The sequence below is a fragment of the Crotalus tigris genome, unplaced genomic scaffold (assembly GCF_016545835.1).
Source record: "Crotalus tigris isolate CLP2741 ecotype Arizona unplaced genomic scaffold, ASM1654583v1 scf7180000024337.5909745, whole genome shotgun sequence".
NCBI lineage: Eukaryota > Metazoa > Chordata > Lepidosauria > Squamata > Viperidae > Crotalus > Crotalus tigris.
In genome coordinates, this window is record NW_024100507.1 from 2805409 (window position 1) to 2812950 (window position 7542).

The following is a 7542-nucleotide window of genomic DNA, read 5'->3' on the forward strand; positions in this document are numbered from 1 at the left end:
TTATTGTTTTAATGCAGTCAGGAAAAAGTAATCCTTACCTTAAGCAATTTGAACAAAAAATGGAGGAAAGGAATTAAAGATAGCTACAGAACCAAACCAATGTCCATCTGGAATGTGATTTGTTTGAGAGAGAAAAATTCTACAACAGCTTTTTTTTTTTTTTTCATGTCCTCATTCCTTCAATTCATTAACCCAGACAAAAAGCCACAGTCTTTCACAATACTTTGGTGTTCTTATTTTCCCTCCTCCCATTTTTCCCTCTCAGGACAGCTGAACAGATTTCTTTGTTTTGAAGGTTTCATCAGTGTTCACACAGCTGGATCTCTGAAAAAGAACTTAGCTTATATTCCAGAGTTTGAGAGAGACAAATAACTTATATATATACATATACATATACATATACATATATATACACATATACATATACATATACATACACACACACACACACACACACACACACACACACACACACACATATATATATATTCTGCACCTAGCTAAAAATGTGCATTTTTACACATTTTACACAGATTAAGATGTAGGTTGTGTTGTCTTTGGAGGTTCAACCCTAGCATTAGGTGGATCAGTGTTTCTCAAACTTGGCAACTTTAAGATGTGTGGCCTTTAACTCCCAGAACTGAAGCCCTATTAGGGTAGAGCAATGTTTCTCATACTTGACAACTGGGAATTCTGGGAGTTGAAGTCCACTGACTTTAAAGTTGCCAAGTTTGATAAACATTGAAGTAGAGTGAACAATTTGCATAACTTAGCAGATGCTGAAAGGAGATTGAGATCAGTATCCTATGGACTTCTCTTGAGCCATTCTGTTTTCAGAGTCCTTGTGATAAGGCTCCTTACATGACATTAACGTGGTCCAAATGATTGGCTCAGCTATTTATGTTCTCTCAGTGTTTCACATTGGATAGAACAATCAATCGGGAAGAGACAAGACATCTTGTGTTAGATGTGTGTATCAGCCTGCATTTGCTTAAACTAACAATAGGCTGGATTTGGGCACAGAAACGAGAGAATGGAGGAAGCTCTGTGCGTGCCATGCAATTTACAATAATCTACCAAAGATAGCTTTTTCCTCAGATCTGTGTTATTGGCCAGGGTTGAAGTGGAAAAAAATCAACTGCTCAGATTTTGTATAAGAAATATCACAATGTTTTTTGCTGTTTAGTAATTTGAGCCTGCTTGCTGGTGCACTGTGTTGATTTCAACAACTTTGCAATATTGTTGAAAAATACAACTTACAATCAACAAGACCCTCAAGATTGGTAAAGTAGCTTAAAATTTCCTCCTACTTTCATGGGGAATAAATTTGTGTTAATGAAAAATTGATCCCTGCCCATTAGGGGTTTGTTTTGCAATCAGAAATCTAATTGGACCCCAGTCTATACACAAACTCCAATGGATTTCTTATTATTCTAAAGAGTTCCTCCTATTAGACTGTTTTTGCAGTCAGGACCATATCCACTCTCAATAACTTCCAGGTTTAGATTTCTGACAGAAAAAAAAATAGTTTTGTTGTTTGCCTGTATATTGGTAAAATTACAAAGATAGATGAATGTCATACTGGGCTAAAGCCTCCATGGGGGAGCTTCAAATGATGAAAGCAGCATAATACCCATTACATTGTTCCATCCTTTTTGTCATCACATTATAATATCACACTTCTGCATGAATGGGTCAGAACTTGAATCGCAAGGCTACTTTCATTGTTTTGATGAAAGCAACGGATCCTGCACAGATCCTGATGCTAGTAGACTTCCAAGACCAATCTGATATAAGCATCTCAGCTCTAATTAAGGATTCCTAGCACTGAGCAAAATGGCTTAGCTTTGTCCTGGTGAGATGTTTTGTATGACATGGGTAATGGAGGTCACTTCAAGGAAATGTGTCATAAAACCTTGAAGGAGCTATCTGTGAGGAGTTCTAATAGCTAAGTGTCATTATTGGAAGAGCATGATAAAATACAGAAATGTCTTCCTGTTGTGGAACTTCTAGTAAAAACTCAATAGAGAGATGAAGAAAAAGAAGATAAACATTTCACTTCCTTTTTATGACTGAGTGGGTTTTGTTCTATGAAACAATTTCAAAGAGACACTTTGCTTAAGTCTGTATTGAATCAACAAGGCTAGTAACTCCTTTTTTTCTTTTGTGTCATTGAAGAATTTGAGATGAAATCCTATGGCAATGTCTCTCAGCCTTGGCAACTTTAAGATGTGTGGATTTCAACTTCCAGAATTCCCCAGCTAGCATGAAGTTGAAATCCACCCATCTGAAAGTTGCCAAGGTTGAGAAACATTGTCCTATGATGTAGCAACTATACTAGGAATAACTGCAAGTGGAATCCCAATCAGGAGTAGCTTTATATGCATGAAGAATACATTTATCGGGGGAGGGGGATGTTCACAAAAAATGTTGCAATATTTCTTTGGACATTTCCTTGATATGTTCATCCCTGGATTAAGGGAGGGATCTGAAATAATGCAAAAAGTCAAGACTGGAAGGAATCTTACTCTCATACACCCTCCTTTGTCACCCTGTCATCAGAAGTGCAGGCAATGGCTTCTGAAATACAGAGATAAACGGTAGGTTGATCGATGGAGTCCTTGGCACTCTCTTAGCTTGGTGGTTTTCTTGCAGACATTTCATTACCAAACTAGGTAACACCATCAATGCTTGTAGGTAGAATGGATACAGACGGATAGCCTGCTGGGGAGTTGTGGGAGGGGAAAGGAAGGAAACCCCAGACAACAGAACAATAACATTCCCTGGAGTTTCAGTTGGTGAGCTAGGATTTTGCCATCTATTTTGTCAGCCAACCCTTAGGAGTTTTAATTTTGGAGAAGGAGGAATCTTTTGCTCTTCCAAATCTGAAAGAAAGGAATAGTGATTTGGATCATCTCCTCCAAATGGTGTGTTCAAGTGGAACTAGAACAACAGGGCACAATTGCTAAAATCAGGGTTCTGATAACATCAACCATGAAATCTACTTTTTTTAAAAAAAATTTATAAAGTTTTTATTTTCTATTTTACAATACATTACAATCTTAAAAATACTTCAGATAAAAAATAAAACAAATTGATACACACCACTTTCGGCATTGCCCACCCATTTCCCCCCAAACCGCATCCACCCCCAACCAACTTGCCTCTTTCCCTCTTCTTCCTCTTCCTCACTCTCCACCTCTCCTCAACCTTCCTACTTACTTCTCACCTTCTTCTACCTTCTTGCTCCGGATGCGGTCCAGGGTAAATGCCCAAGCAATTCCTCTCTCCAAATTGAAACATTAATATTATATACAGTAAAACTATTTCTACTTTATCTGAACTACTTAAACTTCGACCCATCCACTCCCCCACCCCCACCCCCACCCCTCCCCCCTCCCCCTCCCCCCTGACTTCCCAGAGCAAAGTACAGGATTATACAAACATATTAAACATAATCTATTTAAGTTTACTAATTATACAATGAACAAAATCATATTAACCCTTAACTCTCTTCAAACTTTAACATCATAAATTTATAAACAAGTTCATTACTCATAAAATAAATGAAACTTTGTAGTTCCATACTTCTTCTGAACATATTCTATCCATCTTCTTCATACATTAAAATATCTCTCTTGTGAATGGTTCTTTAAATAAGCAGAAATTTTAGCCATTTCTGCTAAATTAGAAACCTTAAATACCCATTCTTCTAAAGAAGGCAGAGTATCCTTCTCACCATGAAATCTACTAATGAACTCAAAATTCAGGTTGTGAGAGGTGGGGTGAGAAAAAGTTCTTGTGAATGACAAGATGGCCCATCCTTGAGATCCTCACAGGTCCAGCATTGTGTCTTGCAAAATTGATGGGTTTTTTGGGGGGGGGTAATTTATGCTGCTCCAATGCTCCTTTTCAACTATGCAGTTACTATGAAACAAAAGTTCTTCCATGATTTTCAAAACAAATTATAAAACAGGATTGTCCAGTGGACTGCAAAATCCCCCAAACAACCAAATTCTTACTTTATAATGGCATCTGAATGAGTATTGCTTTGAATTTTAAATAAAAATTTAAATGGTCTAAAGTACAATAAATGTTTGTTTTTACTGTCTGTTACTAGCCATAATTCCTGCCCATTCAAATGGTTTGGTCTAACAAGGCAATAGATTTTGGCTCAGATTCACAGCACAACGGAGGTGGCGGGCGGGAGGCAGTAGAGGGATTTTATTAAATGGAACACAATTGCAAACATATACAGAATAAAGGTCACTTTGTGTCCTTTCTGCCCTTCAGAAACCTTCAAAAACAACTAAAGTTATGCCAACAGGCAATGCCAACCCATTGCAAATAGAGAAGTTGAGATAGTGGCAGATTTTATCTTTCATGAGTGGCTCAATCATTCACAGGGACAGCGATTATAGCTCTGAAATAGTAGTTAGGAGAAAGGCTAAGACAAATCTGGACAAAACACAAAAGGATGAAAAAATCACATTCTCATATGACCATGAAAGCCCATCCACCAAAAGGCTGAATGAAGAAAAATTATTGATAATATTTGGACTACAAGAACAAACTATTCAATACTAGATGAAGTAAGATCAGGTTGCTCACTGGAAGTACTAATATGAAGCTACAGCTTACTTAGTTTGGAGACATCCTGTGAAGGCAAGGGTCACTAGAGGAGACCTTGATGTTTGGAAAAATCAAATGCAATTGAAGGTCATTTTAAAAAGGGGGGCCAAGAGAAGGCAAGATCACTTGATACTATCACAAATGGCACCAACCTGGGCTTTCTAGGGCTCAGGTAATTCCTGGCCAATCATCTGGATAAAATGATGTCCATCACATCTCATAAAGTCAGAAACAACTGAATGGCTGAACAGCAGCAAAAAGTAGTTAGCTACCCAGAGTCACTGTGGTAAGATGGGTGGCCATATAAATTAAATAAATAAAATTAAATATAACCCTTGACCACTGAGAAAAGAAAGGTCAAACAGAGGCACGAGCCTTGATTTTTTGTGCTTAGTCAAAATCACCCTCAGTAAAAATTGAATTAATTTACAGTAGATATATTGAAGAAATAGAAGGTATGGCATAACTCCATCGATTATTTATCATTCAGACTAGGTAATATTGAAATACTGTATTTTCTCATAAAGTTAAGTATGCACATGCTAATCAGAATGCCATCATTTATTGTAGCAAACACAGAAGTAAATGATATGAGGGTGCTTCAAAGAAGGCTATGTCCAAATGACCAGATGGCCAGACAACAATTAGAGATTGTTCTAGCAAAGGACCTTTCCTAGTTTAAAGCTTTGGTGTCTCAGAAGCTGCACCTGTACACATCAGAAAATGATAATGGAAAACGAAAGGACTCTTACGAATTCCAGAGGGTTTTAGCAGAGAGATTTATTGCGCAGGTTCAGAAGCAATAGCAACAAGCAATTCTGAACCCCGAGGGCGGGTTCAGACTTCAGTTTTATACTTTCCTTTTTTTTTCTCAGGAACAAAGGAATACACATTGAAATACACATTGTAATACATTAGGTTCATTTCTCACGGGTATGCAATGGAGGGTTTGCTACATACATTGTATCCAAGTGCAATGCACATTAGGTTAGTCACGTACTACTAACACAGCACTATTCCAGTAATTATGCAGACACATCATTATTCTAATGATTGTTCATTATTCCACATTAATAGTACAGGCAGGCTGTTCAGAAGTCAGAAATCAATTCAAGAGACCCTGTTTAGATTGCTGTTCCAGAGAGATGTCAGAAAACTTTTCAGATGTATTTAAAAGAATGGCACCAATTTCTATTTCCACTTCATTAAAATCCCATTTTTTTTCATAAGATATGAAAGCAATACAAAAACAAATGTTTTCCTCGCAATTGCAAAATGTTCAAATATTGCAGTACAAATCAGTATGCACTGTTTTAAGCAGAGAGGAGATCGCAGAAATGGCAGGGAAGGATCACTTTCCATATATTTTAAGTTCAAAAAACATTAAGGTATTTGCAGAAAGCCTTTAGAATGTGACTTAGTCACTTCACAGTAACAGTTAAAACTTTCCAATTTGGTGTCTGGAAGGGGGCTTTCAAACTACATCATGTTATTAGTTTAGTCAAACCAATTGCCTGTTACAAAGTGTTCAAAAAAAGGCTGTATGCTCAAGACTGAAGCAGTGTTCTACTGTATAAAAACTTACACCACTTGATTTAGGCCACGGGTCGGCAACCCGCGGCTCCGGAGCCGCATGCGGCTCTTTGAGCCACCTCCTGCGGCTCCGGAGCCTTCTCCGCCATTTTCATAGAGAGAGAGACAGACAGAGACAGAGAGGCACTTGTGCTTCCCTTCTCTCTATCTCTCTCTCTCTCACACACATGCAGATTTGCCCCTTGCTCCCGATTGGCCCTGCAGCCGGATGCCCTGCCCCCTGGTGGCCAGGAAGGGCCTTTCCGGGGCTGGCCCAGTCCGAGGTGCATGTGGCCAGAGAGCCGCGCGGGGAAGCCCCAGGATCGATGCTGGGAGCGGCCCAGCAGAGCCTCCGTTGAAAGGGCCAGCCCTCCCGCAAGCTGCGGCCCTAGTGGGCCAAGCAGGAGCAGACCCGGAGATGGAGGGTGAGTGGGGAGGAGGGAGGGGGCTTACCTGCACCAGGCGGAGGGGCAGCCGAGCCGGCCTCGTGTCTCCCTGGGCTGGGCAGCAGGCCTGGCGGGGCCAGCGGCCGGCAGGGGCATTGGTTCCTGCCCTTCCCCGGGCCAGGCGGTAGGCCCAGCGGGGGCAGCAGCCGGCGGGGGCATCGGTTTGTAGCCGTCCCCGGGCCGCTGAGCCGGCCTCGTGTCTCCCCGGGCGGCAGATGGCGGGGGCATTGGTTTGTAGCCATCCCCAGGCCGCTGAGCAAGCCTCGCATCTTCCCGGGCCGTGCGGCAGGCGGCGGGAGCATTGGTTTGTAGCCATCCCCGGGCCGCTGAGCCGGCCTCGTGTCTCCCCGGGCGGCAGATGGCGGGGGCATTGGTTTGTAGCCATCCCCAGGCCGCTGAGCAAGCCTCGCATCTTCCCGGGCTGGGTGGCAGTGGCGGCCGGCAGGGGCATTGGGTTTTGGCCGTCCCCGGGCCACTGAGCCAGCCTTGCATCTTCCCGGGCCGTGCGGCAGGCGGCGGGGGCATTGGTTTGTAGCCGTCCCCGGGCCGCTGAGCCAGCCTTGTTTTTTCCCGGGCCAGGCAGCAAGTGGCGGGGACATTTGTTTGTAGCCGTCCCCGGGGCGCTGAGCCTGCCTCGCGTCTCCCCGGGCTGGGCGGCAGTGGCGGCCGGCAGGGGCATTGGATTTTGGCCGTCCCCGGGGCGCTGAGCCTGCCTCACGTCTCCCCGGGCTGGGCGGCAGTGGCGGCCGGCAGGGGCATTGGGTTTTGGCCGTCCCCGGGCCACTGAGCCAGCCTTGCATCTTCCCGGGCCGTGCGGCAGGCAGCGGGGGCATTGGTTTGTAGCCGTCCCCGGGCCGCTGAGCCAGCCTTGTTTTTTCCCGGGCCAGGCAGC

The 7542-nt window shown here is 42.9% G+C and overlaps 1 protein-coding gene across 3 annotated transcripts in view; it reads right to left on the reverse strand.

Annotated features, from left to right (window-relative positions):
* Positions 1 to 190, reverse strand: part of LOC120299984 (ATP-binding cassette sub-family A member 10-like) — an 80695-nt gene extending 80505 nt beyond the window's left edge. Inside the window, exon 1 of one of the 3 annotated variants that reach the window (XM_039325401.1) lies at positions 39 to 190. The gene's annotated coding sequence lies outside the window, so the exon portion shown is untranslated. The remainder of the gene's footprint in view (positions 1 to 38) is intronic. The other 2 variants (XM_039325402.1, XM_039325403.1) reach the window with 2 other exon arrangements.
* Between the last annotated feature and the right edge of the window lie 7352 nt (positions 191 to 7542).